At 42.2% G+C, this 18,958-nt stretch overlaps 1 non-coding gene across 1 annotated transcript; it reads right to left on the bottom strand.

The window, feature by feature from the left end:
• Positions 1–6,542: 6,542 nt before the first annotated feature.
• LOC122450649 lies at positions 6,543–6,645 on the bottom strand. The gene has a single exon (XR_006272155.1). It is a non-coding gene; the product is annotated as a U6 spliceosomal RNA (small nuclear RNA).
• Positions 6,646–18,958: the final 12,313 nt, after the last annotated feature.

Genomic DNA, 18,958 nt, shown 5'->3' on the forward strand with positions numbered 1-18,958 from the left:
CAGCAAAACACCAGAAGCTAGAGGAGAGGCCATCATTATCATCTTCATCCTCGGAAGGACTCAACCTTCCCAACGCCTTCATCTCAGACCTCTAGGCTCCAGAACTGTGACGCAATAAATTTTTGTCTAAGTCACCCTGTCTGCGATATTTTATTATGGTAGATCTAGCAAGCTAATTCTCCAGGAACTGGCTTACAGGATTTGGGGGCTGACTAAGCAAGGCTATCTATAAGGCACACAGGCAGAAAGGGAAGATCATAGGACTCTGGAATTTCACAGATGTGGGCTGAGGCCATTCTCCACAAGCTGAGTTTCTTCTCTCTTCTGGGGAGGCTTCTGTGTTAAGGCCTTTCCAACTAATGATATCAGGCCCACTCAGACAATCCAAGACAGTATTCCTTACCTAAAGTCAACTGATTAGGGACTTTAATTACATCTGCAAAATCCTTTCATAGCAACATCTAGACTAATGTTTTATTGAATAACTGGAGGCTGTAGCCTGGCCAAGTTGCCACATCAAAAAAGCCATCACATAGAGCTAGATGGGATGTGGTCAATGTTCCTTTGCTCAAAGCAGCACTGAAATACTTTCAGTCACAGAATCAAATTCCCAATTCAAGTGATTCATTCAGTAGGGTTGGGTAAATCGTTTGCCAGATCTGATCTGACTTACAAGGTCCATCCGCTGGAAACAATGTGAGTGAACTGCTACGTCTGTATGCGGGTGAGCTTGGAGAAGCTGGACTTTCTCCTTTCCTTGTTTCCTCTGTAACAGGTCCCTGTGGGAAACGCGGTGAGGGGGCAGTAGAGGCTGAGGGTAAGGGAACTTTCAGATTGTCGTTCTGATATTTTGTCAAAAGAAAAATCACCTTATTTTTAACTAAACATTTTTTAATGTTATAAATTATCTGACAGATGGAACACAGAAAAGCAGAGTGTGGTGGACGAGTATTCCTTTTAATGAGGAGGGGTAGAAGCAGTCTGAATTTTCTGGGTTTTGTTTTTTGTGGGGTTTTTGTTGTTGTTTTTGGCTTCTTGGATGGCATGAGTCATAGAAACCCCGGGTGGAACCTCTTTGTGGTGTGTCTGCAGTGGTTCCTGCTCTTGGCCACCAGGAGGAGATATATTCAACAAAGTCTTCTCAGCCTGAACTACACAGGCTATCTGCCAAAGAATCTCATTACTACTCTCGGCTAGATTTTATTCATCATTTTATTCCCAGCACCTATCACAGGGCCCAGGACACAGGAAATGCCAAATAAATATTTGATGAATAAAAGTAAATAATCCACAAGTAGCTCCAGGAAGGGAGGCTTTCCTGGTTCCCTCTCACTGAACTCCCACCTACTTTTGGGGGTTTCTTCCCTTATAAAAATACACAAAAACTTACAAAGGATAAGATAAAGAGTTTACATGTGTCCTGTTTTAAATAGCACACCTAAACTGGATTGCATAAGTCGTCCAATAAGCTATTTTGTCTTTCACTTTTTTTTTTTGAAAATTTTCAAATCTTCAGAACAGATGGAAGAATAATACAATGAACTCCTGTATATATCCCTCAACTGTTGACATTCTGTCACGTTGTCTTGATACCATGTCCTGATTTGGTGTCCTCTTTGGGTAAATCTCTGTACCAGAGCCCAGGGCGTGGGGGAGATGGGGACAGAGAACTACATAGGTACGAACCTAGATATCTTAAAGGGATTTATATCCTAATAATGAAAGTAACATGTACAGAGAGAGAGGGCATGTGTGCTCATTCATATCCGACTCTTTGCAACCCCATGGACTGTCGTCCACCAGGTTCCTCTGTCCACGGAATTTTCCAGCAAGCACACTGGACTGGGTTGCCATTTCCTACGCCAGGGAATAGAATAGACTTATGTAAAACTAAAAGCATTCAAAACTAATAGATGGTGTTAGATGTCAGGATAGTAGTTATGCTTTGGAGGCATAGTAATTGGACTGGACTCCTGAAGTGTCTATAGAGATTCTAATAGTCTAAATCTTGATCTGGGTTCCAGGTATACTTCTTAGAAATTCATTTGAAGTGTTTTTATTTCTTGAGTATTTTTCTGTGTGGATGTTACTTTAATAAAGTTGACAAAGTGACAGAAAGTGAAGTTGCTCAGTCGTGTCCAACTCTTTGCAGCCCCATGGACAGTAGCCTACCAGGCTCCTCCGTCTATGGGATTTTCCAGGCAAGAGTACTGGAGTGGGTTGCCATAAAGATGACAACAAATGGAGAAATGTGCACCAAAAACCACAATGCAAGAAAATCATGAATACCAGAAAATACAATAAATTAACTTCTGAGATGATTAGGACACTGCTGTTTGACTGGGGCTGTTTGATGAAGAAAAATAGGATGTCAACTTTATTTCATACACTGCAGGGAACACTTGGATAGTTGTAATCAGGCAAGTGAGGTAATCAAAACAAGCACTCTTCGATGGTTAATTTGGGAGTGAGAGAACAGGGAAAGATTAACCCCAGGGAGAGTAGTCCAGGTGAGCAATGCTGAAGATCCAAGCCCAAAGACAAAAGATAGATTCAAGATATATTGTGAATATAGGATCTAAATTGTTTGGAGACTCGAAAAGTGGTACCAAAAAAAAGTCAAGGGTGATCTTGATATTTAACTCTTGGGTAAAACATTTCTAGTTATATATAAGTTATATATATGTGTGTGTGTGTGTGTGTGTGTATGTGTGTGTTTATGTGTGTGTATATGTGTATATATATATATATATATATATATATAATTTCTGGAATTCAATAAGCATTTCTCATTATTTCCGGGTATCATTAGAGTTCCCAGTCCAAGGGAGATGCTCAGACCTGGACTTGATGGTGAGGAGGCTTCGTGGGTAGCTAAGTTGTGTCTTGTTGGCCCCCTCCCAGGTGGGCTTTGCAGAGCCACTCTCTCTCCCCCTTTCCAGGTCTCTTCCCAGACAGATTGTGGGAGGCAGGAGGCCATGGTCAGTTCTTGGCCATAGCAGGTCAGTGTGCAGATTGCCACCAAGCATTGCTGGGAAGACCAGGAAGTCACCTTTGCTCATTGCTTCACCAATACATAAGTACACCTGGGGAAAGGGGCATCGTGGAAGCTCGTGGTTTAACTTGACTGATCATTAATTTTTCAGCTACCATCTCTGACATCCACTAGGGTCTGCTGCTGCTTCCCCATCCACCACCATCACAGGCAATCTGCTTCCCCAGCAGAACTTGAGTTCCCGAGTGCTTGGGAAATGTCTGCCCCTTCACACTATTTCACACTAAAATATGCTTCTAGTATATTTTAATTAAACAGGAGGCTGGTTGTTGGACAGAGACATATTTTATTATATCTCTCTTCCTAAGATCTTTAAATCAAAACTGAATATTGAAAAAAAATGAATATTGAATTTTGTGAAATATTTTTAGCATCTATTGTAATGACTAAGTGATTCTCTCCTTTGACTTATTAGTATATTAAATCTATGTTAATAGATTTCCTAAGGGCTTCCCTGGTAACTCAGATGGTAAAGAGCTGTCCTGCAAAGCAGGAGACTTGGGTTCGATCCCTGGATCGAGAAGTTCTCCTGGAGAAGGAAATGGCAACCCACTCCAGTATTCTTGCCTGGAGAATCCCATGGATGGAGGAGCCTGGCAGACTTAACATTCCTATGGTTCTGAATCCCACTTGGACATGATACGTTCATCTTTCAATGTATTGCTGGGCTCTGTTACTAATGTTTCATTCAGATTTTTGCATCAACATTCATAATTGAAATTGACTCACAGTGGAGGTTCTCAAAATGTGGTCTGGAGACGGATGGGGATCTCCAAGATCCTTTTAGGGGGTCTGCAAGGTCAAAATGCTTTTCATAGTAATTGCTGTTCAGTTGCTAAGTTGTGTCCAACTCTTTGCCACCCTATAAACTGCAGCATGCCAGGCTTCCCTGTAATTCACTATCTCCCGGAGTTTGCTCAAACTTATGTCCACTGAGTCGGTAACACCATCCAACCATCTCATCCTCACCCTCTTCTCCTGCCCTCAGTGTTTCCCAGCATTCCCTGGGGGCTCGCTCAGATGGTAAATAACCTGCCTGCAATGCAGGAGACCCATGTTCAATCTCTGGGTTGGGAAGATCCCCTGGAGAAGGGAATGGCTACCCACTCCAGTATTTTTGCCTGGCAGGCTACAGTCCATGACTTCACAGTCAGACATGACTGAGGGACTAACACTTTCATAGTAATACTAACACATATTATCCTCTTTCACTCCCACTTTCTCAGGGATGTGTCATAGAGTTTTCCAGAGACAACATAACGTGTGATATCTCAACAGACTGCATGTAAAAAGCAGATAGGAAATTCCATCTGTCTTCTGTTTAGCCAGACATTAAACAGTTTTGGAGAAATGGGAAACAATGCCAGTTTAATGTAAATTTTTTTTTTGTTTTAGAAGATTTGGTTATTTGAATACATGTTATTTGTTTGGGCTTCCCTGGTGGCTCAGAGGTTAAAGCGTCTGCCTGCAATGCGGGAGACCCAGGTTCGATCCCTGAGTTGGGAAGATCCCCTGGAGAAGGAAATGGCACCCCACTCCAGTACTCTTGCCTGGAGAATCCCATGGAGGGAGGAGCCTGGTAGGCTACAGTCCATGGGGTTGAAAGAGTCGGACATGACTAAGCAACTTCACTTTCACTTAATAGTTCTAATTGTGGTTATCTTAAAAATGCATAATCTAAAAAATTTCTGCTTTATTCTAGCATGTTAACTATTGATAAATATTACTTCCATAAACAAAAGCTCTTTAGGAATTTCAGTGATATTTTTCAAAGTGTAAAGATGACCTGCGACCAAAAAGTTTGAGAACCACTGGCTATAGTTTTCTATCATCTGCCTTTGTCAGACTTTGGTATCATCATTCTTCATGAAAAGAACTGGAGAACACACCTTTAATTTAACTGAGGTATAATTGACATGTAACATATTAGTTTCAGGTATACAATATAATGGTTTGATATTTGTATTTTTGCAAAATGATCACTGCAGTAAGTATAGTCAACTTCCACCACCCGGCATAGTTACAGTTGTTTTCCCTTGTGATGAAAACTGTTAAGATCTACTCTTTTAGCAAGTTTCTCTTAGAGCTTTCCCACTTGCTCTATGCTTTGCAAAAACTTACAACTGGAGAATAATAAATAATGATGTCATCTGATTAAATATACTAGCCATCTACTCCTTGAAGACGTAACAGTAACTTTCTCAATTTCCTTCCTTGTTACTAGTTTTCAGGTTTAAAATTTTCACCTTCACTCAATTTTGATCATTTATCATCTCCTAGTAACAGCTATTGGAGAAGGCAATGGCACCCCACTCCAGTACTCTTGCTTGGAAAATCCCATGGACGGAGGAGACTGGTAGGCTGCAGTCCATGGGGTCACACAGAGTCGGACACGACTGAAGCGACTTAGCAGCAGCAGCAGCAGTAACAGCTATATAACACTCAGATTTTCCTACTAATTGCTTTGTGTTGTACAAAATATTTCCCCATAATATTGTAATATTTGTAATTTGTATTACAAATTGTAATTGTATTACAAATTGTAATTGTAATACAAATTGTATTACAAACTTGTAATATTTTCTACTTTCCCAATTTTGGTTATTTTCAAAACCTTTTTGAAAAAATTAGACTAGCCTAGTATCTTGTCACTTTATAGAAACTTTATTTTTATTTCAGAAACCTATTGGTAATGAACCTATTCCCTCTGGCTGCACCCTCTTGAGTCTCTCCAGCTGACCCCCACAGGCCGGCTAACCAGGGCCTTGAGACCGTGGCTCTGAGTTATTTCCTGCAGATGATGGGCATGCATAGCTATAACCCATTAGAATGAAGCTGCAAGTCTTGATTATGCTCCTATTAGAGCTCTTAACTCATCAAGTGATGTCAAACAGACTGCTTCATGTTCCTGAGCCCTAGGATCATCTATGTACATAGAAAAGAGAGCAATCTCTAGAGCCTCATTGGGCTTCTGGAAGTACTGGCTGCTGCCTTTATTGCAGTGGTCAAGATGGTGGCCTTGCTTTCCCTCTGATTCTAGGGCTCCTTGGAGAGCCACCCCCTAACCCCAGATTTTTTTAATCTGTATATATTTATTTCACTGTGCTGGGTCTTAGTTGTGGCACATGAACTCAGCTGTGGCACATGAGATCTAGTTCCTTGACCAGGGAGTAAACCCGGGCCCCCTGCATTGGGAGCATGGTTTCTGAGCCACTGAACCACCAGGGAAGTCCCCTAACCCCATACTTTCTTAATGAGGCCATATCTGTGATTTTTTTATTATTTTAATTGGAGGATAATTAGTTTACAATACTGTGATGGTTTTTTCCATGCATCAACATGAGTCAGCCACGGGTATACTTGTGTCCCCCCAATCTGAACCCCCTCCCACCTCCTCTCCACCCTATCCCTCTGGGTTGTCCCAGAGCATTGGCTTTGGGTGCCCTGCTTCATGTATCGAACTTGCACTGGCCATCTATTTTACATAAAAATATTGGAATGCTTCACAAATTTGTGTGTCCGCCTTGCACAGAAGCCAAGCTAATCTTCTCTGTATCGTTCCACTTTTAGCATATGTGCTGCAGAAGCAAGCCCCATATCTGTGATTTCTTTCCTTCTCACTTTCTAGTTACCTGGGTGGTGAAAGCAAGCATCCATGATTTGGCCAATGGCTCCCCTCAGGTAAGAGACCTTGGAGCCTCCCTTCTCTCCAGCTGCCTGGCCACCAGCATCATTGTGACTGCCGCAGCCACACAGATCATGGGCCTCCCACAGCATTGACCAGAGGTTGGTCATTCATAGGTGTTTCTGGCACAGAGTACAGGATTTGGGCTGAGTCTTCCTTCTCTTTATAAAGAGAGAAACAGGATTTAAGAGCCAATTCCAAGTTTGTCAATTGTGTCTAGCTTCACAGTCAAGGCCTTCTTCCTCTCTTGGGAACCCTCTACTGCCCACAGGCCAGATTTCCCTTGTTTCCTGCCCCGTAAGACTGTAGAACAAGCTACAGTCATTTAGGAATCCCTCACTGACACCCTTTTCTGCCTGGAGCCATGCGGGCACTTACAAGGGGCAGTCTGACCCCATCTCACAGAGTGACCAGGTACCCTCACTTCATGCCGTTCCTCTTCAGGGGGAATTCAAGCACCCAAGCTCCATGAGCCTCCCTTCTTCCATGGGTTTATTTAACACTCCTTTTTGTCTTATTAGAAAAGGTCTGTCACATAATTTGCAAGCTACCCTGCCTCCTGCAGCACCCCTGTGGACTACGACTTGGCACCACCGCAGCTGGTAGACTTGCCTCACTTGAATCACCACCTTCTTCCAGCCTGACTGCCTGTGAGAGGCGATGGGCAGCTGCTTCCAGGGCGGGGCACGGCCACAGGTTGGGGGCCTCATCCAGGTCTGCGACTGGCCTCACACGAGTGTCCCGGGAACCTCCCATCCCCAGCACCCTTCACAGACTCCTGACTTGCACACCTGCTCTCAGCGTTTCTCACACTTCCCCTGACGTGTGAACAGGTGAGGACCCTTACCCTGTGTTCACGAAAAGAAACAGGCTTATAAAGGTGAAGTGACAGAGTCAGACAGCTGCTGAGACAGAGCCTGCACCCTCAGCTCAAGCCCAGCCATCCTGGCACGGCCCCGCTTTGGGACTAATTCCACACTCTCTGGCATGGTGCCACCCTTCCCACCCCACAATCGATCCCTTGTTCATTCATTACTTCCTTGGTCGTGTGCAAGTCTTCATTGAGCGCCATCCTTTTGCCAGACTCTCAGTTAGGCTCTGGGAATGCAAAAGCAAATAAAACAACCTGTAATTTCTAGCATAGGGTTTACGAAGGGTGTGCGACTGTCCTCAGTACAAGGGGATAACCGCTGTGACACATGTGAGAACTGTGTTCAGAGGGAACAAAGAGAAGGGAGTGACTTCCTAGAGCTATCAGGGAAGGCTTAACTATGATTAGACACTTATGCTGGGTCTTAAAAGAATCAGAAGATATTTGAGGAAACAGAAGGGAAGGCTTTCCATTCAGAGGGATTGGCATGAACAAGGGATCAGAAAGGCTACACAGAGGGATCAGGGCAAAGGGGCAGTCCTATGAATCTGGTGCTTTGACAGGGGGAATTGAGTGGAGATTACCTTAAATTACAGCCTGAGTTCGGTTGTAAAGGGTCTTATGTTGGCGCTAACAATGTTAGACTCTATCTTGTAGTCAAGAGATGGGAACTATTGCCCTTCTAGCACAGGAGGAAAAAAAGACCTGTACTAAAGAAAAACTGCTCTGACAGTAGAGAAGATGCATAGATGTAAAAACCCAAATAAAATATGCTGAGGAATACAAGGGTGACAAAAAGGAAAAAGTGGTTTCAAAAAACATTGTGTCCACAGATTCAATAAGATTTGATGACCAATAATGCTTAAAATGGAGGAAAGAAAAAGTCACACACACTCAAATAACTTCCAGGTACCTGACTCAAGTGATTGTGTAGATAAAAGCTAAGCGTAATAGTTTTCTACTACTAGTGCCACCCAGGAAGCTCAAACCATAATAACAGTTGGCATTTATTCCTTACTCTGGGCCAGACCCTTTATGTGCATATAATCCTCTCAGTAAACCTGAGAAATTGGTACTATTCTTAACCCTAATTTTACAGATGAAGAGACCGAAGCCCAGTGATCAATTTCTTTGCTCCAGTAAGTGGCCTAATAGGGATTCCAAGTCCGGACTGTCTGAAGTCAGAACTTGGTGCTCCTAACCACTATACTATACTGCCTATGCATGTACTCTTGGCCCAAAAAAGAAATATCATAGCAGAAGCAGATGTGGGGAGGGTGTGAGGGGTACAGATGAATTAAGTATATATCAGGTAACTTTAGAGATACTTGTGAGATGTCCAGCTACAGATGTCTAGGGATTAGGAAAACAGCCACGGGTTATGTGATTTGAGAGGCCGCAGATATGGATGAGGGTGAGGGTTGCAGTCTTGAAAAGGCTATTTTCAGAGGAAAAGGAGCAAAGGGAGAGAGGAGAAGCTGAGGAAAGTCTGAAGGAGTGAGCAGAAGACGGGGGGGGAGAAGCAGGACAGAGCATGGAAGCTGGGGAGAGAGCTTAGGTTTCAAGAAGGATGGTCAATAATGTAAAATGCTGGACAAAACCTAGTCCTCTAAGAATGGGGAAAGAGGTCTTTTGATCTGGCCATTAGCAGCTTGTGGGTGATCTCAGTAAGTCAAGATTCCACGGTCTGATGGCTCAAGAAGGAGAATAAACAGGAGCTGACAAAGAAGCCACAAGAGAGATAGACTTCCCTTTCAGAAGAATGGTCTCCAAGTACAGTGGCTAGTCTCTGGGCTGCTGATGCTCCTGGCTTCTGGATTCATGGATGTGGACTAGTACACTAGCATGATCCTAATAGCCACTTTTTTCTTAGCCTTAATCTTTGAAGGGACTGTATTAAAATCATGTAGTAGGCCCTCTTTCTTATTCTCACAGCCATCACCTCTTATAAATGTTGGGTAATATAATTTTCTTTGACAGCTTGCCAAGAAACATCACACACCTTTTAATTCACACAGTAGAATCCTCTTTCCCTTTGTCTTTACAAATAAAATGCCCAAATATCCACTAAAAATATATTCTACCATTTTTTTCTAGACATTAATTGATCTTAACAAAGAGATTTCTTGCCTTCAAGGTGAAGAGAAGTCCAACAAGTTACTGCAGCTTGGCATCATCATCCTTGCCTCTGAAGCCTGCCAGGGTTTGCGCGTCCCTCTCTCCACGGATGCTGTGGAGAGGGCTGTGGCTGGCTTCCCTTCTCAGGAGGCAAGGATTCCTGCTGGTATGCTCCCCACCCACCATCTCTCTCCTCTCTCTCAGTGCTCATGGGGGACTGGGGGGCTGGCAGCCTGTGGGAAAGATTCTGGTTGTCACCTGGTGGCTTGGTAAGGGGGCCTCTGGTGTAGTTGCTGGAACAATGTGAGGTTAGAATCTTCAGGATGCTCAGGGACCCTCTGTAGACAGTTTTAAGGATCTTCTTTTGAGAAGCACTTATTTTGGATTTTCAGAAGCATCCCACTCCAGATAGGAAATAAGGAAAAGGATCTTCCTTTTATATTTTCAGGGTTTCAGTTTCCTTTCCAGAATCAGATCACTACTGATTGCAGCATAGAGTAGGGCAGGCAACTCTATGGCATCAAAAGATCTATTTCATCCTATTTGGAGAGGTAGACTATTGTCAATAAACCATGCATTCATTATTCCTCCTCAATGCTCACCAGATTTATTATTAACATACATAAAATTTGTATGTTAATAATTGAGGTTTCCCAGGTGGTGCAGTGGTAAAAGAATCTACCTTCCAATGCAGGAGATACAAGAGATGCAGGTTCTATCCCTGGGTCAGCTTACTGGAGCTGGGAGCAGGGAGGGCGGGATGGGGAGTTATTGTTTAAAAATTATATAGTTTCAGTTTTGCAAGATGAAAAAAAGTTATGGAGAAGGATGGTGATGTTGGTTGCACAATAATAATGTATTTAATACCACTGAACTATACACTTGAAATGGTTAGGATGGTAAGTTTTATGTTATGTGTATTTTACTACATTTTTTTAATTGGAAAAAAAAGAACGGAAGACACCATGATGTTCTCAGAATTGACCCCTTAAAATTGTCATCTCCTCAGACTTTTTATACCTGGATCATTCTCCCTCAATATAAATTCTTTCTCAGGAATCTCTTTAGCCCTAAGCAAATAGACGTCTGCTAATTCCATCCCATCGCTGTTCAAACATCCCTGGAAGAGTCTGAAACCACTTGGACTCAAGCTGAAACCCATTCCTACATAAGAAAATTAACTATGTCCTATAGGTACTCCATACACCATAATTACTGGGGTTAATTTTTGTGTTACACATAAGATTCTGGGCACAAGATCAAAAAATAAGAAGAAAGAAGCAAGAAAAAAAGCTCTTAATGCCTGTTGAAGCTTGATTTAAGAGCCAATGAAAGAAATGTTGCTGTTTCAGGGAGAGTGTCTGGCTTCTCAAACAAAATCCCGGAGGTGCCCAACGAGTCCAGGTCCTCAGCCCTGTCAGACCAGAAACTCAACTGTGTCAAAATTTTCTCAGTGAGGAGGCTCCTGGAAACAAGTCCCAGGATCAATGGAAGGATATATAAACACAAAGGTGGGTGTTTTAATGCAGGGCTGGGGCAGTTCACTTCTAGTGAATGGAATATATAATATGGGACATGTACATCCACTCTTCCTAACTTCTGCTGCCAAACTTTTTTGAAGGACAACAGGGACCAGGCGTCACCCTCAGGGGCAGCCCCGTCACCCTCCCAATAAGCAGAACGCTCTGATGCCAAGCAGGGTAGCAAACCCCAGAGCTGAGCCCTGCTCTCTGACTTCCCTTCTCTCAGGCCCCATGAATACTGTCTCATGTTAACAGCCTGTCTTCAGGACAGAGTGTAATACAATGACTCAGAGCATAGATTTCTTAACCATAGACACATCGTGGTGCTACGCACAATATACTGCACCCTAAACAATGTGATCAGGTTCAGGTATTCCCTAATATCCACAATCTGTTTATAAACAGTGTCCTGGATTGTAGTGAGACTAGCCCAGTGCCTGCAGATAGTAGACATTCAAAGATGGTTAATAAAGTGCGACCTGTTACAGAAAGCTAGCCTTGCTCATTATGCATCAATTCAGGTCCTCCTTGGGAGTTCTAGGGCCACAAGAGTTTGCCCCTGTAGACAAACAACACACATAGTAGGCATTCTAGTTTTCTTAGAATAATATTTGCTTTGAACAATATACATTAACAAAAGTGGAATAGGGAAGATTTGAACTACTGTTACACAACTGTATTGTTCTCAGGTGTTTGCATCCAGAAAACCCATTCCAACAAGACTGTGATTCCAAATTGTTTTGAATGAAATCAAATTGACTTGAAACAAGATTATGAACATGACAATGTAGTTGAAATAATAAGTTTGCTCAAAAATAAGTATTTTGAACCACTGCTGTTTATAATAATTTTGATACACTCTGAAGTATTTTATATATCTTTTCACATCTTGAAAAAGTTTTGGTCTTTTTTTCATAACTTAAGGGGTGGGGGAGGCTGACTTGCTTTTATGCCACTAATTCCTGCCCAGCTCATAATATAAATATCCAGAATAAGAACTCTAAAATGATGTATTGCAAGGATCTAGTAGGGCTTTTATTTTTTATGAGATATGGGTGCTCTTTAGGCTCTTCTTAGATTTCTCTCTTCATTTAATCAACAAACATTTGTAAGTGGCTCTATCTGCATCAGGTATCTAGTTATAAGGGATACTTCAGTGAGCAAAATGGACAAAAATCTAGTGGAGATGGGGAGGCAGATAATAAAGAAGTAAAAAAATATATATAGCAGTTGGTAATAATTTATAGAGTGAAATAAATCAGGGATAAGTGATAGTGAATGCCAAATAGAAGGATGTTTGCAATTTAAAAAAATCTATGGTCCAGGGAAAACTGATAAGGAGACATCTGAGAAAAGACCTGAAGGTGGTAAGGGTGACGGCTAGGCCGATATCTGGAGACTAAAGCATTCTAGCCACAGAGAATGGCAAGTGCTAAAGACCTGAGTGGGAGCATGTCTGAGACATACAGAAACCCACCAGAAGGTCAGTATGCCAGGAGAGGCATGAACACAGGGAAATCAGAGAAGCTGGGTGGAAAGACAGCTTGTGTGGGACCTTCTGGGCTAGTGTAAAGACATTGGGTTTTCCTCCAGGTGAAAAGAGACTCTAAGTGAAAAGACAGTGGGTTTTCCTCCAGGTGAAAAGACATCAAGTGGAGAAGCAGGACCTCAACCCATTTAAACAAGTTCACTCTTGCTCCTGTGTTGAAACTAGACTGCTGGGAGAAGGCATGGGACAAAGCAAGGAGATCAGTTGGGAGACTATTGCAATGACCAGGGTAAAAAACTGACATCTGAGTGGAAGCAGTGGACGTGGGTGAGAAGTAGATAGACATTGAACTAAGAGCCGACATGACTTCCAGGGAGACTGAATTAAGATATGAAAAGAGATGTAAAAAATGACCCCAGTGGTTTTGGCCTGAGCAACTGGAAGTACAATGCTGCCATTTCCTGAAATGAGATGTTTTGAACAATGTACACTAACCAACATGGCAAAGAAAGAATCTGAACTATTTACATATGACTATATTGATCTCAGGTATTCTCCTCCTGAGATGACTTCCTTAGATGGCTATAAGGCACAGGATTCTGGGGGAGGATTGTGACTTTGTATCTGATCACATTAAGTCTGAATTGCCTATTGCCATTCAAGAGGAGATATCAAGTGGACAGTTGAATATATGAACATGGAGTTCAGGGGAAAAGAGCCAACCTACATATGTAGAATAAGCATATTGTTGATATTTAAACTGTCACAGGACAAGATTGCCAAGGAAGCTGAGATTTGAGTTCTGGAGCACTTCGATGTTTACAGCAGGTAGAAACGAGAAGGAATTGATGGAGAACTGATCATTAGGTTTTACACCACTGGCATGTTGAAATCTCAACAATGGTGGAGAGAGTGAAAGCTTTTTTGGAGCAGACTCAAGAGAGAATTGGATAGACAGATTTTAAGATGACATGTACAGGTAACTCCTTCAAGAAATTTTATTGTAAAAAAGAAAAAAAGAAGAAATTTTATTGTAACTGGAAACTCAGAAATGGAATAGCATCTCAATGTAGGTATGGAAGTCAAGAGAAGGTTTTATGACTTTTTAAAAAATTTATTTATTTATTTTTGGCTATATTGGGTCTTTTTTGATGGCTATGGGTTTTCTCTAGTTTCAGAGAGTGGGAGCTACTCTTTGCTGGGGTGCACAGGGTTCTCGTTGCATGGCTTCTTTTGTTGCTGAGCATGGGCTCTAGGCATGGGCTTCAGCAATTGCAGCATGCAAACACAGTATTTGTAGCTTGAGGGCTCTAGAGTTGTATCCCCTGCATTGGCAGGTGGATTCTCAACCAATAGACCACCAATTTTTTTAATATGAGAAAAATTACAGAACACATATACTCTGCCAGGAATTGTCAAGCAGAGAGAAGGAACCAACATTTAAAGGAAAAGATGGAAGAATTGCTGGGGCAATGTTCCTTAGAAGATCAGAGGGGAAGAGAACTTAGCTGGGAACATGGCAGGTGAAACACAGTAACAGGAGAGAAGGCAGAGAAAAAAGATGCCTTTCTACGTTTCTATACCATCTGAGTTCTCTTCCACAATGGAAGAAACTTACACTTGCTCTTAATCACACTGCAGGCTCTGAAAGACTGAAATCTCAGTACAAATTACCCAATTACAGTCCTTTCTCCAAAAGCATCATTTGACATTTCTGGGCTTCAGTTTGGCAGCTGAAAAATGGAAGGTTTCTTGAAATTTGAAGTCAGGAATTGAGTTTAAATTTGTATGGCTCACGAACAAAATGCTTTTTATGCATTGACTGTATTATAGGTTGCTGTGGTATAGGGGAAAGACCTACAATCAGGAACATGGCCTTGTGTCTTAGCTTTGTGACTTTGCACAAGACATGGAATCTCTTGGAGGTTCTTTTTTCCAAACTAAAGTGGTCGTAAAAGGATCACAATAATTTCAGAGGGATATCTTCCACTCTGGGAAATGCTTTGTAAACCCTACAAAAGCATGTTTTATCATGATTCTCAGAGTGGAAGCTTTAGCCTGGTTTCTTCCATCTTCCCTTGTTATTGCTTTCAAAAAAAGAAAAAAAAACAGAAATTGCTGATTGTATTCAACTAGGAGACAGGAATGCCTTCTTTCATATCTATCTTTGGTACATTTCCCCCTTCTCCCTTGCTGGAGACCAGCCTTTCTCCTAATATAGGTCTGAGGCTCCCAGCCCAGGCAGGCAGCCACACCTATCTGTGCAGGTGGAACTCCACCCCTGGAAGCCGCATTTGCTGTCCTAGTTACTCCCGATTGTCTCCACAGCCCAAGCTGTGAAGTCACAATCACACACTACCTTCTGGAGGCTCTGCCCCAGCCCCGCCACAACAGATGCTGTTTGGGAAGAGTTGAAGCAACTGCTATAAACATTGGGGGGAAATTGACTAGCATCATTGGTGAAGGCCTGCCCACAGAGCTCCTCAGGGAGGATTCCTCTGGGTGTGGGAGGACAATGGGAGCAGGACGCCTCAAGCCTCCTTTTATGAAATGTTTTTATTTTCTCTCTCTCTATATATATATATTTTACTGAAGTATAGTTGATATACAATGTTGTGCTAATCTCTGTTGTATAGCAAAGTGATTCAGTTTTACATATATGCATCCATTCTTTTTTTATATTATTTTCCATTATGGTTTATCATAGGATATTGAATATAGTTTTCTGTGCTATATAGTAAGACTTTGTTGTTTATCCATCTTATGTATAAAAGCTTACATCTGCTAACCCCAACCTCCCACTCCATCCTACCCTCCAACCCCCTCCCCCTTGGCAACCACATATCTTTTCTCTAAGTCCGTGATTGTTTCTATTTCATGACACTGTCTCAAGCTATGCTTTTGATTCCTCCCAAAGATACTGTTTTTGGCAAATTCTGGTCACTCCCAGGGTCTCAAGCCTTTTGCCTTTATAAAGCCTTATCCCATCAGGTCTGTGTCAGCCCCAAATTGCCAGGAGCTTGCCAAATTTTTCATGACACATTTCTGTTCTACAAGTCCACGTTGAAACATTCCAGAAAGCAAAGCATTACCATTGCTTTATATCCATGTGAAGTGCCCAGTGTGGAACTCTGATCAGGTAGCATAAATATTGTTGCTGTTTGGTTGTTCAGTCATGTCCAACTCTTTGGCGACTCCATGGACTATAGCCCACCAGACTCCTCTGTCCATGGGATTTCCCAGGCAAGAATGCTGGAGTGGGTTGCCATTCCCTTTGCCAGGGGATCCTCCCCACCCAGTGATCAAACCCGGGCCTCCTGTTTGGCAGGTGGATTCTCTACCACAGTTCCACCAGCTGTAAGGCAGTATTAGGCAGGATTGGGATGCAGTACATTTGGGTGACTCTTACTGAGCCTACCACAATTTAAGCTTAAAATGGCCAAAGTTGCTCATTTGTTCAAAGGATAAAATAGAAATAAATCATTTTTAAAGTTAAAAGCTAATGAAAAGCCCACAACAAGCTGGTGATTTAAGAAGCACATACTCCAAACATCAACTGAGAGCACCAGTTTACCCCAGGGGATTCTCAGCAGTGAGAGAGCCTCAGTACTGTTATATAGGCTCAAATAGTGACAACAGATGTTCATTCTTTCTTTTTTTTTTTTTTCAGCAAACACTTGCTGAGGGGCTTCTCTTTGCTGGGATCTCTTACTAAGCTGGGGATGTGGGGAGTGAGACATGTGCTCATGGTCTATTTCAGGAAATGAATAGAAGATGAACCAAAATCTGGCCGCACACGAGCATCTCAGAGACACGTATAAAGTGTGTAGAAGAGCTGAGGAGATAGGGAAATCATCACCCTCTTGAAATTACTGGGAGCCCAGATAAATGCCTGCCTTTGTGGCTCAGACAGTAAAGAATTTGCCTGCAATGTAGGAGACCCAGGTTCAATCCCTGGGTCTGGAAGATCCCCTAGAGAAGGGAATAGCTACCAACTCGAGTATTCTTGCCTGGAGAGGAGCTTGGCAGGCTATAGTCCATAGGGTTGCAAAGAGTCAGACATGACTGAGTGACTAACACTTTCACTTTCATCCTGCCCCGAGATTAAGGAAAGCAAGATGTGCCATCTGCCCCTCTAGTCACACAGAGGGACCATGCTATACAGGGAACATGAGAAGAGAGAATAGAGGGTAAAGGCAAAATACTAAGAAAGCCATAGAACAAAGTGAGGCATCTTTAGATTCCAAAGTCAATAAAGACTTTTAATTGAATCAAAGGGAAAAAATGAAGTTCATTCATTCATTCATGCAATAAATCCTAGGCACTGTTCTAGACCAAGGAGTTAAAGCAGACAAAGTAAATCCTGTCCTCATGGAGCTTATATCCTGGCAGGAAGAGAAAGACAGTAGGCTAGTAGGTAAGATATGTAGTTTATCATCTGGTGATACATCTTACACAGACAAATTAAGCAAGCAAGGCATACAGAGTACTTTTGGGAAGGATTGGTTCTTTCTTCAGTATTTCTGGAGCATCTACCATGAATTGTACTTATAAGTATCTACTCTGTGTCAGTGTGCTAAATGCTATGGGGCAGAGATGAATGCATTTACTCCTTTGTTAAATATTTATTAAATGTTATCTATGTGACAGTCACTGTGCTAAGCCATGGGGACACAGAATCTCTGCCATAGTGGGATTTCCAGACTAATGTGAGAGTCAGACATTTAACAATTAAATACTCAGAAATAGCAGCTACAAACCAAGTAACAGCTATGAATAGAATGTAATATGTATGTCTCCTTAAGTTGGGGCATTAGAACAGGCATCTCTAAGGAAGTAATATTTGAACTGAGACCCAAATAAGAGTAAAAGATATTATAAACAGTTGTTATAAACTATTGAAATTAGAGAACTATGGCATTGTCACAGGAGATGGGCAACTAGATCAATGTAAGAGGACAGGGAGGCCGGAACCGAACTCATATGTAACAACTAATACATGATGGTGATGGCATTGCAGGTTAGTGATCAGGTGTGAGCAATACAATAAATGTTACCAAGACAATGCATAATCCATACAGAAAAAATTAAACTGGATCCCTACTTCACATCGTACACAGACATCAATTCTGAGTGACTGAAAAACCTAAAAGGAAAAAACTTTAAGTCTTGCCAGAGAAAATATAGAATATCTTGACCTTGGGTAGGAATAGATAAGTCACAAAAAGCACTAACCATAAAGGGAAAAGACGAAAGACTGATACATTTGACCACATTATGATCACAAACTTCTATCCAAAGATGGAGGGAGAAAGAAAAAAACACTATGGAAGAAAAGAAGGATGAGTAGTTGCCGACCAGGAGGAAACGTTTGTAACTGATATAATTGGCAAAGAAGCAATCTCTAAAATATATATGACCCCTAAAAATCAGTGAGAAAAAGACAACTCAATACAAAGATGGGCAAAAGTCATAAGCAGGCATTTTTTTTTTTCAAAGAAAGAAACTCCATGAGAAAAAAAAAAACTTAAGATGTTCAACCTCCTTAGTAATTAGGTAACGGAATTAGCTCATAAACCATCATTTTACGATTAATAGATTGCCAGAAGTAACAATGATACGTTGGCATGTGCAAGTGTTGGGGTGGGGGGCTTCCATTATGCACGTGCCTGTGGTGGTGTGTGGGGCTGGGAGTGGAGTCCATTTCTTGGCTTCTCTGTCTTACTCAGGCCCAGGAGGCAGGGATTTACCCTTGCCACAGGCGATGGGAGAATTGATGGGGGAAGGGATCACCAAGGTTCTGAAATTTGCTGTGAAGTCCCCCCAAAGCTATCTATGCCTGCCATTCTGCACCCTCTTTGGGCTTGTGTTGGGTACCTATCATCTTTCCCAACAGAGAATGAATGAATGCTTTGTCCTCTTTAACTCAGTCACCGCCCCCCTGCCCACCCACCCCGGCGCCCCGCAAACATCTGGTCAAGGACTAGGCTCAGAGTAGGAGCTCACTATGAATGTCTGCTCTATATATTTCTGTGCTCTCTGAATTGGAGTGGATTCCCATTTCTTTGACCAGCAGAGCCTTCCTCCAGCCTTGCCACAGGTGTAAACAAGCAAGCAGAGGAAGTTCTCCACCAGAGCTGCTCAGAGTGCTGGGCGAGAGGACCAGGATGCGGAGGCAGCCACGTAATAAACAAGGGATGTTAAACTCGGAGCGAGG

This window comes from Cervus canadensis, chromosome 11 (assembly GCF_019320065.1).
Source record: "Cervus canadensis isolate Bull #8, Minnesota chromosome 11, ASM1932006v1, whole genome shotgun sequence".
In the NCBI taxonomy this organism is placed as follows: Eukaryota; Metazoa; Chordata; class Mammalia; order Artiodactyla; family Cervidae; genus Cervus; species Cervus canadensis.